Source organism: Heterocephalus glaber, unplaced genomic scaffold (genome assembly GCF_053883595.1).
Source record: "Heterocephalus glaber isolate CG9 unplaced genomic scaffold, H.glaber_assembly_v1.0 deba00001428, whole genome shotgun sequence".
Taxonomy (NCBI): Eukaryota; Metazoa; Chordata; class Mammalia; order Rodentia; family Bathyergidae; genus Heterocephalus; species Heterocephalus glaber.
In genome coordinates this window covers 15,380,272-15,393,605 of record NW_028258293.1, presented here as the reverse complement: position 1 = coordinate 15,393,605, position 13,334 = coordinate 15,380,272, and the positions used below count along the sequence as shown (strand labels likewise).

Sequence of the window (13,334 nt, the reverse complement as noted above, 5' to 3'; positions counted from 1 at the left end):
AGAGAAGGGAGGCTCTGAGAGGGAGATATACCCTCCAAAGACACACCTCTTCCAACTGGACTTCCACATTTAGCTTTGAAGTCATCAATGGATTAGTCCACTGATGCACATAACATCCTCATAATCCATTCATCTTTCAAAAGTCCCACCTCTGAACACATGAAACTTTTGTAGACATTCTAGATCTAAATCATAACATTCTTCCCCTTGCCCCATAAGGCTTATAAGGCTCATGTCCATCTCATTATGTAAAATACATTTAGTCCATCTCTAAAAGTGATTTTAAAACAGTTTCAAAGCTATGGAATTGTTTCTTCAAAGTAAGTCTTACATGTATTCTGAAGGATCAAGCTCTACTTGATTATAATACTTGTTACGTGCCTATTGATTTAGCAGATACATTTTTTCAATACCTTTAAATAATGAGCCTCAGAAGCACTTTTCATTCACTTGGAATGAACAACAGTTCACATTTATGAACCTATTTCTGTTCCTACCTTTACCACAATATAGTGGTCAAGAGGGACTTTGACCATCTGGACATTCTGCAGAACGTCATACTTACTTGTTACATTTATGACATCAAGTTGTTTGGCCCTGATGAGTAGAATGTAGTAAAAGTCTTAAATGTAAAACATATATGCTCTAAAGAGTGGGAAGTAAAATTCTAAAAATATTCAGGTCTGCCACATTAAGATGAAGTTTTAAAGATCTAATGATCTGGAGCATTCTGGAGCCTTTCCTCAAGATCAAAAACAAATTATTGTATCTTGCATTATGTACTGCTTGGACTACTGCTCCGAACCATATCTAGTTTGGTATTCAAGAATGTCACCATTATATGATGCTGAGTTCCTGATAAGTAGAAGGCAGGGACACTGGTACCAAGGTATACACTGGCACAAACGAGAGTGGTGCCTTTCCTTATCACACCCAGCAACTCTCCTGGAGGATCTGGGTGTCTTATCCCATTCTCTTTAAGTCTTGACCCCTGGGAGGGGAAGTATGCTTCCACTTGAGGCACAGTCAGGGTTCTACCAAGCCTAGAGCTATAGCTGCTGACTGGCAATTTTTGTTTCCTTCTGCTAAAAGAATGATAGATAATGAAAAAAGTGACTCTCTATGGAGTAGTCTTGAACACTCTAATGAGGTAGGACTCATGCTACCTAATGGAAGCAGGGGGTTAGTGTGTATATATATATATATATATATATATATATATATATATATATATTTTTTTTTTTTTTGTACCGGGGATTGATCTCTGGACCTTGTGCTTGAGCAGCAGACAGCGAAACCACTGAGCTAAATCCCTGGCCCATGGGGGTTAGTATATTTAAAGCCAAGGAACCCACTGGGGATTTGCATGGTTTTCCTAATATAGTTTGAAATGTGAATATGCAATTACAACAAAGATGGCCCAACAAGGATATGAAGACTAGTGCTCAGAATCCTCAGATATGAAAACTAGGGTCACCACACCAGGAAAGCAATTCAAGCCAGCAGAGGCCTGGACAAGGGTGAGGGGCATCTGAAATGGCTCGTAAAGTAGAGAGAAAATGAGTATCAGTGACAATCTTGAGACCCACTGCAGCAGTTGAAGAGCTATAGTTTGAACATATGTGTCTCTCCAACATTCTTGTGTTTGAACTTATATCCCAAGGGATAGAACTAAGATGTAGGGCTTTTGGAATATGGAAGTCATGAGGGCTCCACTCTTATGAATAGAGTCAATGCCTTTATAAAAGAGGCTTTAGAGAATTGCTTGACCCTTTCATTTCTCTTGCCATGTGAAGACACAGCATTAGTTTTTTGTTTGTTTCTTTGGGATTTTTTTTTTTGCCATTCTGCCATGCCAAGATACAGCAATAAAGTATTACTTTGGAAGCAGCCAGCACCCTTGACCAATCACTGGGTCTTATGGCATCTTGATCTGAGATTTTCCAGCCTCCATCATGTAAGAAAATAAATTTCTGTTCTTCATAAATTATCCAGTCTCAGATGTCTTCACACAAACATATTAAGACAAAGGATAGTGGCTTATTTTATTAACTTTTCTCTCATAGTCTTATTTTTCCCAAGAAGTGTGATCAGCCACCATACTGATGAATCAGTGGAATAAACTTGGTGTGAGGCATGAGTGGATCCGAACAGCACAAGGGCTGGACTATAACAGACACTGTTCATTCTCTCCTGCATCTTGTTAGATTTCTCTTACAAGTACTGTATCTTGTACATTAGCTTCTGTATCTTTTTGTCAGGTGGCTGCCCTCAGGTCTCGGAAGCCTGCTTTCATACAGAGAGCCAGTTGTTTTTGAGAATTCATAAGCTCCAGGTTTGGCTATCAAACCAAACACTGACAGATGTGAAGAATATAAATATTCTAGCTCCTTGGCTTCTGAGCAGATCAAGTATTATGATCTTTATGGTCTCCAAATCTCCTCTATGAAGTTGAGTTAGCCATCCTCTGGGGGACTTTTCTTAACTGTGTGCCCTTACTAGGTTGTTTTTCCATCTCGTATCTTCTTTCTTACCAGTTATTCTTGGTAAAATTTCTCAGTAAATCACTTTAAAAGCTTCTAATTCGGTGGAAGCTGATTTCAGAAGCTGACAGTATAGCTGATGGAAGTTTCGGGACCATAAGTGATTGAGGTAGAATTTCACCAGACTGACAGGATGACATTTGAATATTAAGAAGATGATTTATAGACTTTAAACATGCGTATTTCTAAACATCTGTGTTGGTGGACTGAAATGCATGTGAACACATGCACACACACACAGCCAACATTAAATATTTAGATCAGTTTTTTACACTGAGAATTCTTGATTAACCAAGATGACTATTATGGTTTGAACATGTTTCCTCCAAAGTTCAAGTGTCCCCAGTGTGACGGTTTTAACAGATGAGGTCCTTTAGAGGCCATAAAGGATCCTCCTTTGTGAGTGGGGGTGGGGTCTCATAAAGAGGCTTAACATGGTCTTGGGCTAGCTTCCCTTTCAGCCTTGGCCATGTGGAGATGCTGCATTTCTCCTCTCAGGAAGATCCAGGTGTAGGGTGCTGTCTTGGAGATGGAAGGAGTTCTCATCAGACAACGGAATCTTGCAGCACCTTAATCTTGGACTGCCCAGTCTCCAGAACTGCAAGAACATAGATATCTGTTTGCTATACATTACCAAACCCATGGTATTTTGTTATAGCAACACAAACAGATTATGACAACTGTCAAATCTATTCTTTCATCTTAAAAATAAAACTAGAAGTTTCATGCCATTTCATAATTCTAGTCCTAGTTTGGCACTACTTCACAGCACAGAGAGAAAGTTATCACTGGTGTCTGTTCTGTGGAAAAGTGGAAGTCCCCAGAAAGGAGGAAACAAGCTCTGCTATGAAAGAGAGAAAGAGAGAAGAAAGAAAGAAAGAAAGAAAGAAAGAAAGAAAGAAAGAAAGAAAGAGAATTCTACTCAGTCCTCTGGATTGTCTCTTTTTTTTTACACTGTTCCACCTGTCTAAAACTCTCAGCATGATTACGGACCCCTATGGGGCTGATCCTTTCTCTAAGAAACACATTGGCCTATGGAAAAGTACAGAACCTCCACGAAAGTAATATCTGTGTCCTGGTGACTTTGAGCACAGGAAAACGTTCCCAGGTCTTCTGTTCTTATATACTACTTCTTGAATCATAAAGGGACCTGACTAGATATGGCTAATGCCAGCACACATAAAAGGCACAGCTGCAGAGATTCCCTAAAGGTGGAGAAACTAAGTCTTAGAAAGAGAAAAGAAAAGAGTGAGTCAGTGTCAGAGCTGGAACTAGGACTTCTAAAAAGTTTGGGTAAGTAGGAAAACTATTAATTTTTTATCTGGACATCTTTTAGCTTTTAATTCATTTTAGCAGTTTGACATTTGATTCTCTTCTAGACAGCTGAGCATTCTACAAATGATGTTTTGTTTCTCACTTTCCAATATTTTTCCTTTTAGTTTTCTTTCCTTCATATATTATTTATTATGTTGAGTAGTTGCAGTAATTGAAGTTTTTCTTGTCTTGTTCCTGGCCTCAATGAGAATGCCTCTATAAAATGTTTAATCATTCAATATGACATTTTATGTGTAGAAGTCCTTTGTCAAATTAAAGAAGATTTTTTATTTTTAACTGGATAAGAATTTAATTTTTATTTTTTCTTTTGTTTTCTTGCTTGTTTGGGGAACAAGTGTTAATTTATTTATAAGAAAAATTTTGTAAAATAACTCAGAGGCTGAGTTCTAGAGAGCAACAGCCTAGATTTCATTCCATGCTTTACCATATGCCATTGGCATATCTTTGGGGTGGAAATTTGCCTGCTCTGTCACTCTGGGAGATGTGAACATTAGCTAAGTTGTGAAACTTAAATAAAACAATAGATACAAAGCTTGTGGCACATGTTAAGTGCGCAGTATATGTGCGATCTGGCTACTGGCCTGCCTTAATTCTTTCCTTATTATTCATGCTAAAGAGCTGCATGGAATTTTGTTACTTTAGCTGGTGCACTGATTCTCAGACTTTTGGATTGCACACGTTGTAACAAAAATTACTTTTAAATTTGTCACCCAGAAAGCATTACCACCTTTTCATTTAAGGTCATTTAAATTGCAAGATTACTTTAAAAAGAAATAAAACAAGCAACTAAAATAATTACAGCCACGTTAAATGTGAATAAACGAGGAAGGGTGCAATCTCAAAATAAAATAGAATGCTCTAAATGAGTACACATACTATTTCAAGGATTCACTGCGTTTCTTTTATTTTTCCTCTTCACCACTGAGAAGTGAGAGTGAAGTGGATGGGAAAGATCCAGGCCCATCTCTCACCTACTCTAAGACTCGTCTTCCTGCAGCATGCCTATCAGCCTGGGATGGAATGCTGCCAAAACGAGAGTATTTCATTTCTGAGAAATCTGATTAAAAACGTTCTTTGAAATTATCTTCCTTATAACTTCAATTTGCAGTTTCTTGGATTACTCTTTGGAAGCAACATAGCATAAACTCGTTCTCTTTGAAATCAATGCCTGTCCAATACTTGAGGCCATGTAATGTTTGCCTCTCAGCCCTCCAATCTTCTTTACTTGAGACTCATGTCCATGATTCAACATCCTCTTGTGCTGCAGGCCCTTTAATATCTCTTGCTGCCTATATTTCCTTTCTTTGAATGTATTCTACTTTGTCGAACTTCTTAATTTGTAGATTAGTCTAATTTAAAACAATAGGATCTGGCGGGATACTGGTTTAGGTAGGAGCATTTGGTGAGAGTGTGAATATAACATGAAGTTTGTAGAAAAGAATAGGCTAGAAAAGAATCTTGGCTACCAGAAACTTCTGTAAGAGATAGCTGACCTCGTTTTGAGGTTAGGAGGCAGTTTAAAGGAATTAATGGTTAAAAAGACAAACTTTAGCATCAGACAGAATTGGCTTGAGTTATGTTATCCTATTGACCACCTGTGCATCTTTGGATAAGTTGCCTAGTCTAAGTTCTAGTAGGGTTTAAGTGATTCAATTTATGAAGATCTTAGAATGGTGTCTGGCATATAGCATATGCTTAATTAATTTTTCTTGATGTTCTTATTAGTATTATTAGTATGATTCACTTTAGGGATCAACATCTTGACTGCAATTGTAATTTGGGTCCAGCCAGTCCAGAAATCTATTTATAATGATGTTTGGGAGCATTAGTTAACTCAATATTATGCAACAATAAAAAAGGCTAACCTAAAAATGTCTAAGATCACATGATGGAAAGGGAAAACAGTGAATTTAATTATATGGGTGATTTTAGGCTTATTTTTATTATTTATTATTATTTTAAACATAATTTATATTTACCTATGTATCTTCTTAGGGAAGTTCTGGGGTCAGATCTTCAAATTTTTTTCTCTCTTGCTTTTTTACTTGCTCTTTCCCACAGCAGAAAGAGGAATTATTTGATGGATGGAACTTGGAGGAACATAACAACAGGTAGATCCCTTAGGGAGGGCAGGATTATTGGAATTAAATAATGAGACTGGGGCAACTCACTTTCCGGCCCCCCTTCTGTTTTTCTTAGACAGAAGCTATCCCTCTCTCTAAATGTTTCCTGCTCTTAACCTCCGTTGTTCCTAGAATTTATTCTTTGATTTTGGAGAACATGAACAAGCATTTCAGATATTTAGAAGGCTTGGGAGTTACACCTGCTCCCCCTATATCATTTTGGAGGTCTTCCACTGAGATTACTGGATGGAATGTGCAAAGATCCACCTTACAAAGTAGAAGAATCTGGGTATGCTGGTTTCATTTTGCCAATTGAGGTTTATTTTTAAAACAAGGAAGAACCTAAGAAAGTCCTCTTTGATTATGACTTATTCCTGCATCTTGAAGGCCATCCACCAGTGAATCATCTCCGCTGTGAAAAGCTTGCTTTCAATAACCCCACAGAGGACTTTAGAAGAAAGTTGCTAAAGGCAGGAGGGGACCCTAATAGGAGTATTCATATCAGCAGCAGCAGCAGCAACAGCACTTTTTCAAAGCCTCACAAATTAATGAAGGAGCACAAGGAAAAACTTCTAAAGACTCCAAAGAACATAACAATGCCTTCAAAGAACCTTCCAGGGCTAATAACAAATCTTCGAAAGAAACCCAAAGAAAATAAACCACTGAAAGAAGAGACAGTTGTTCTTCAAGGAACCTAAACCCAGGTCAAAAGAACCAAAACTGGATAGTAACTTACTCATCATCATTAGTGGACAGCAAGAGAAGAAGGCTCCTAGTAAAAGGCTCCCTATTTCAGATTCTGATGAACTCTCAGCCAAAAAAGGGAAAAAGAATAACTCAGAAGCTTTATTTAAAAGTTTTCTAGCATGCCATCACTTATACTCACTTGTTCTGTGATAAAAAACAGATAAAAGATAAATCTCATGTCAAGATGGGAAGGGTCAAAATCGAAAGTGAGGTATCAGAGAAGAAGAAATTAACTTTACCACCATTTGATGATATCATGAATCCCAATGATTCAGATGTGGAGGAGAACATGTCCTCTAAATCCGATTCCGAGCTGTCCAGTCCTGCCAGCTCCAGCTCCCACTCCAGTTCCAGCTTCGCGCCCTCCCAGGCCAGGCAACAAGGTCCCTTAGGGTCTATAATGAAAGATGTGCATTCTGATGACAATGAGGAGGAACCGGATGAGGCAGAGGATAATGACAACGACTCTGAAAGGAAAAGACCTGTAAATAGAGGAGGCAGCCAACGTTGAGTGATGGGAGTGATAGTGAAAGCAGTTTTGCTTCTTCACCCCTACATCATAAACCTCCACCACCATTATTAAAAACCAACAACAGTCAGATTCTTGAAATGAAAAGTCCACTAAAGCAAAGCAAATCAGATAAGCAAATAAAGAATGATGAAGGTGACAAGGCCTACCTAGACGAGCTTCACAGAAGGTTAGTGACACTAAGGGAACATCCTGCAGCACATTGTGAGCCTTATAGAAGAAACTGGACACTTTCATAGCAAAACCACAACATTTGATTTTGATCTTTGCCCACTGGACAAAGCCACAGTCTGTGAACTGCAGTTACCTGGAAACATCAGTTGTATTCTCAAGATACAACAACTGGATGCATGATGGTTGTGAGTTTTTTGTTGTTTATGTGATAACACTTAGAATTATGCAACCAACCACAGTGATATATGCACACCCATGTTTATAGCGGCACAGTTTGTAATAGCTAAAACTTGGAAACAACCCAATTGCCCATCAACTAGAGACTAGATAAAGAAGATGTGTTTTTTTAAAAAATATAAAATGGAGTACTACTCAGCCATAAAGAATGAGAAACTAGAGACATTTATAGCTAAGTGGATGCACACTGAGGCCATACTCCTAAGTGAAATAAATAGGACACACATGTGTAAATATTGAATAGTTTCTCTGGTGTGAAAAACTAAAATTAAATAAGGATCAAAATGTATAATTGATATTGTGAAATAAGCAGAAAATGTCTAAAGGAATAGGGGAAGTGGGAGGGGAAGGGGAAAGGAAAGAGGGAAAAGAAAAAAATATGAGAAAAGGAAAAACATGGAAACAAAGTCTTTGTAAATAAGGAAGGGTGGAGGGGGTGAAGGGAGGGCAGGGGAATGGGGAAAAAATAAGAACCAAGATACTCATGTAAAGGTGCAAGATCCCAAAGATGAATGTAACTGTATTGTATACCTAAAATGTACCAATAAACTAAATGGAAAAAAAAAAAAGAATTGTGCAACCAAACGGGAAAAAGTAAACATCAAACAACTTTCAGCTTTATTTTTCTTCAAAGCCAGTCATCATCTCTTGATAAAGGATATGGTAAGCAAACCAGCCGCAGTGGACCACTCTTCTCTCCAAGGAAATCCCTAGAAGAGTTAGCTTGGATAGCCTTAAAGACAAGCACAGCAAATAAAACACAGGAAGAACATGTAGAAAATGTGTATTGTATCATGTGTTTCTCTCTGTGGTAGTTCATTCCACAGGATGAATGCATATTCAACACACTGCCTTATTACATAACTGACCTATTTATTATTATTGCATACAGATATTCTAAAGTCTTTGAGGGAATGACACCATGAGACATCACAATACTTGGTCCCGTGGATGCTCTATTAATGCAGCGCCCTCACTGTTCCATGCCCAGCGACCTTACTCAGTACTGTGCCACCATCCGCCAACTTCTTCCGAGTCCTTTAACTTGTTGCAGTCTGTATTTTCCACCTTTTGTTTTTCCAGGTCTGGGGCACAAATATCAACTGGGGGGAGGGGGGACCAAATAGTCACCTTGATTTTCTTCTTTGTGTTCTTTTTCTCCTGAAAGTTGGGACCCAGTCCTTGGCTGTATCCATGTAATTATCCTGGACCATGGTAGAAAATGCACCAAATAGGATCATAGGAACTGCTGTCTAGCCTTAGTCAATAAACCTGTAGGACTTTTAATAAAAAAAGGGGGGTTGTCTCTCTTCCTTTTTAAGCTTCTTGCTACTAGGGAACCCTCCTACAGAAATGATGCTGAGCACTGTCTGAGGGAGACTGGCCAGATTCCTTGGTTTTTATTTAGGCTGTAGATCTGAGTCAGGTCAATCTCATCTTCAATTCAGAAGGGAAGTCCATTTTGGCTTTTGGTCTGGACCATTTCTCCAATCTTTTAACAAAAATGATCTCCATTTTGCTTTATTGCCAATGTTAATCTGTAACCATGGTAACTATAAAATGAGATTCTGATATGATTTCCATTTCTTTAACCATTGTCTGACAATTCATTAATTTATTTATCCAGATCCATTCATAAATTCACTCTGGATATTTACTACTCTTTACTGAGTGCCTACTGCATGCCAGGGACTCTCTCAGGGACAGCAGCTCTCTGTGTACAAAACAGAAGACATGCCCACTCCCACGAGCCATCTTATAGCAGAGAAGTCAGACCATTAACAATATAAATAAATAAAATATAAAGCATATGAAATATGCAGTGATGAATGCTAAGAAAAAAAATGAAGTTGAGGCCAGGAAATGTGAGTAGGATGGGGTAGAATTTTGGATTAGGTGACCAGGGAAGGGATTCTTTTTTTTTTGGTACCGGGGATGGAACTCGGGTCCTTGCCCTTGAGCAGCAGGCATGGAAACTACTGAGCCAAATCCTGGGCCCAGGGAAGGGATTCTGAAAATGGGGAAGGAGCGAAGAAAAAGAAGGAGCAAGGTTTGAGAAAGTGTCCCAGGTGGACTACACAGGCCAGAGGAGTGTGCAGTAATGCCCAGCATGCTGACCCTGAGAATAAGGGGAGACTTTGCGGGGTTTGAACACAGGGGAGACACGATATACTCTATATCTTACTAATATACAGAATGGACACAATTTCTCCTCTCATGAAACTCACATTTTAGTGAGGAGGAAGACAATAAACAAAATAAATAAGTATCATTTACAGAATGGGAGAGGAAGAACAAGAGAGGAAAAGTTGGGAAAGAGGGCATTGTCGGCACTTTTCAAAGCACAGGGTTTTGTGGGGCTTTGCCGAAGGCGTGAGAGTGGGTGCAGGTGACCAAGTGAAAGGCTACTGCAGCATCGAAGGCAGGAAACAGTGACTAAGTGCGAGGTCGTAGCAGTGGAGGTGACAGTACTTGGTGGATTTAGGACACAATTAGAAGACAGAACGAGCTGGAATTGTTAGATTGGGGGTACAGCACAAAGGAAAGAGAGCTCAAGGATGATGCCAAAAGTTTCAGGGCTGAGAAAATGGAAGGAGGCACTCTCCAGATAAGATGGAAAGATGATGAGAGAGGCAGGTTTGGGGGAAACTAGGAGCATATTTTGAACCTATTAAGTTTGCAAGGCCTACCTGAAAACAAAGTATTGATTTCTAGGAGGAAGACTGGGTTGAGACAGAAGAGATGGCATGGAGTTTTCCTTTTTAGGTCATGCTTATCTTGAGCCATTCTTTCTCACCTGGAAGCACTGAGGAGCACTGGATCTAGTTTAACTATCTGGGCTCAAATGTGGCTCCAAGGAGTGCCAGCTTTATGTTCTTGAGCAATTATTTAACTTCATTCTGCTTCAAGTTTGTCATTCATAAAATAGGAAATGATTGTGCAACATTAAATGATTTAATCTCTCTTCTGATCTTAGCACTGTGTCTGGTATGAAGTAAGTATTCAAAGTAAAAAAATAACAAAGCTTTATAATACCAGTAGTTAACACTAATATAACCCTCTCTTTGTACAGAGCACCATTTGAGGAATCTTATATGTTAACTCTTTGGTCAGTCAGAAAACTCTGGGAGGCAGATACTATTACCTTGTAACAGCATGCAGATGGTGTGGAGGTTAAGGTACCCTGCTAGCAGGTGGCAGAGCTGGGGTACAAGCCCAGGCAGTCTGGCTCCGAAGTTCATAAACTTAAACTATCGCATTATACTATCAAAACATGTTAGCTATTGGCATTATTCCCTGAGTTGTTCTTTTCTTTTATTAGGGCATCACTTCTTAATCTGTTTATGAACCTGCTCAAAGTTCACTAAGAGTCCGGCATTTTTCAATTGTACTTCTAAGGAGTATTGCTACCTCCCATACATTTGCAAAGTATAATTTCAAGTTGCCCTAGGAATGACCTATTTCTTCATTCCCAGGGCTTGTGGCTTCCTGTCTTTAATGTGTGCACTCTGTCTTCTGTGTCTGAGCGATCAGCATTCTGCCTTTGTAGCAGCAATACTAGGACTCAGCTCTGCTCACTGCACTGCAAAGAGCTTGCTGGTTGAGATTCTGTCTCCCATGGCTGCTGCCACTTGGGAACATTCTTGTTTTGCCATTTCGTATTCATCCTTCTGTGGATAGTAGTTGTGTAGGTAGGTGGCAACTCATAAACACTTGGGTTTATTTTTCCACACCACATCATATATAGCTTATATTATTTCTGACAGATATTTTATTAGTATCTTATTACATACAATATTTGAAAAATTAAGAGAATGTTTTGGCAGCCAGGACCTTTTAATCGTGTAAAAATCTTGAATATCTAGGCAAAACCACAGTGTATGTACAATGCCAAATTATAGCAATGGCTTTGGCCTGCATTTCTGAAAACAACACAACAGTATTTTTATAAGGAAGACTCCTTGTTACAAAATTAACTGAGAGTAAAAATCTACCCTTTAAAAACTTTGTTAAAAAAAAAACCCACGGCCAGGGATTTAGCTCAGTTGCACCGTTCCTGTCTCACCAGTGCAAGATCCTGAGTTTGATCCTTGGTACCAAACCCCCCCCCCCCAAAAACCTCCCCTGAAACAATACAAACCAATGGCTGGCAAATTGTGGCCCAGGGACCATATCCAACTGTTGCCTCTTTCTCTTTCTTAGCCTATGAGCTAAGAAAATATTCTTTTGAGATTTTTAAAGACTGAAAAAGATCAAAAGATCAATGATACTTTTATGATACCTGGAAACTATATGCAGTCCAAACTCCGATGTCTGTATGTTATGGTTTGGATTTTAAATGTTTTCCAAAGGGTCTGTGTGACTTGCCAGCCTGTGGTGCTACTGGGAGGTTTCAGAACCTTTAGGAAGTGTTGCCTGAAGGAAGGAAATTAGGTCACTGGGGGTACATCCTTGAAGGGGTTCTTGGGATCTGTCCTCTTCCCTCCTCTCTCTGTGCTTCCTGGCCACCATGAGGCAAGCAGCTCCATTACCACATGCTCCCTACCATGATGTTTCTTTCTCCCTGTACAACCCGAAATAATAATAATAATAATAATAATAATAATAATAATAATAGAGCCAACTGACCATGAACTGGAGCCTCTGAAACTGTGAGCCAAAATAAAACATTCCTCCTTTTAGGTTGATTTTCTCAGCTATTTTATTACAGAGATGGAAATCTGACTAATACACCATAAATAATTTTATTGGAACACAGCCACACATTCATTTCCAACAGTTGATGGCCACCTTCACACTATTGTGACAGATTGGAGTAGTTGTGAGAGAGCTCATAGAGCTTGCAAAGCTTAGAATATTTGCTATCTTGCCTTTTGCAGGAAAATTCTGCCAAACCCTGAAATAAACTAATAAGCAAATAATGCCACAGATATTTTTGGTGAGGCCAGAGTCCTGCATCACCTAGTCAGAGTCTGTTTGGCCCTCCATGTTCAATATGTGGAGTCCCCTTTGACTGAAGATACTGATTGCAATCAGAGGAGACAGTCAGAGGAAAACATTTAGCTTAATCCCATATAACTCTCCACTCTTATCTTAATGAGCATTTCCTTTGACAAAATGATTCTTGTAAATAATTAACTTGTTTTCCAGAAACAGAACAATCATGGATTTGGCTGGAAATGCATTGTGAACACCTAGATAAAAGAGGATTTTTGTTTTCCACTGTGAAAAAATTTTAATTTCTTTTTCTCATTATAAAATGTCTTTAGTGTTCAAAATTATAAACGCACTGAGAAGCATCAATATGAAAATAGAAATCACATAAAATCTCACCTCTGAGACATAATCACAATTTTGATCTCAGTTTACTCTACGGCTTAAGTTAAAGAGCCGATATTTATTTTATTTCCAGACTGCTATAGGCAACCTGATATTAGCGGATGCAGAAAGATCATTATTGATGGGGAACAGATTCTCAAATAGAAGGGAACTTTCTAGGTGAAAAAGACATGGGAGGGCATTATTTTAACTTGGAAAAAATAACTTCTACTGTTAACAGTGTTGTATTAGAAAGGTACGGGCTTTGTATTAGATATTAGACTCCACAAGTCCAAAGTAGATACAGTTACTTAAGAACATAAGTTA

General features: G+C 38.7%; 1 pseudogene; it reads left to right on the top strand.

Annotated features, from left to right (window-relative positions):
* Nucleotides 1-6,252: 6,252 nt before the first annotated feature.
* Nucleotides 6,253-7,704, top strand: LOC101706642 (protein AF-9 pseudogene; annotated as a pseudogene).
* Nucleotides 7,705-13,334: the final 5,630 nt, after the last annotated feature.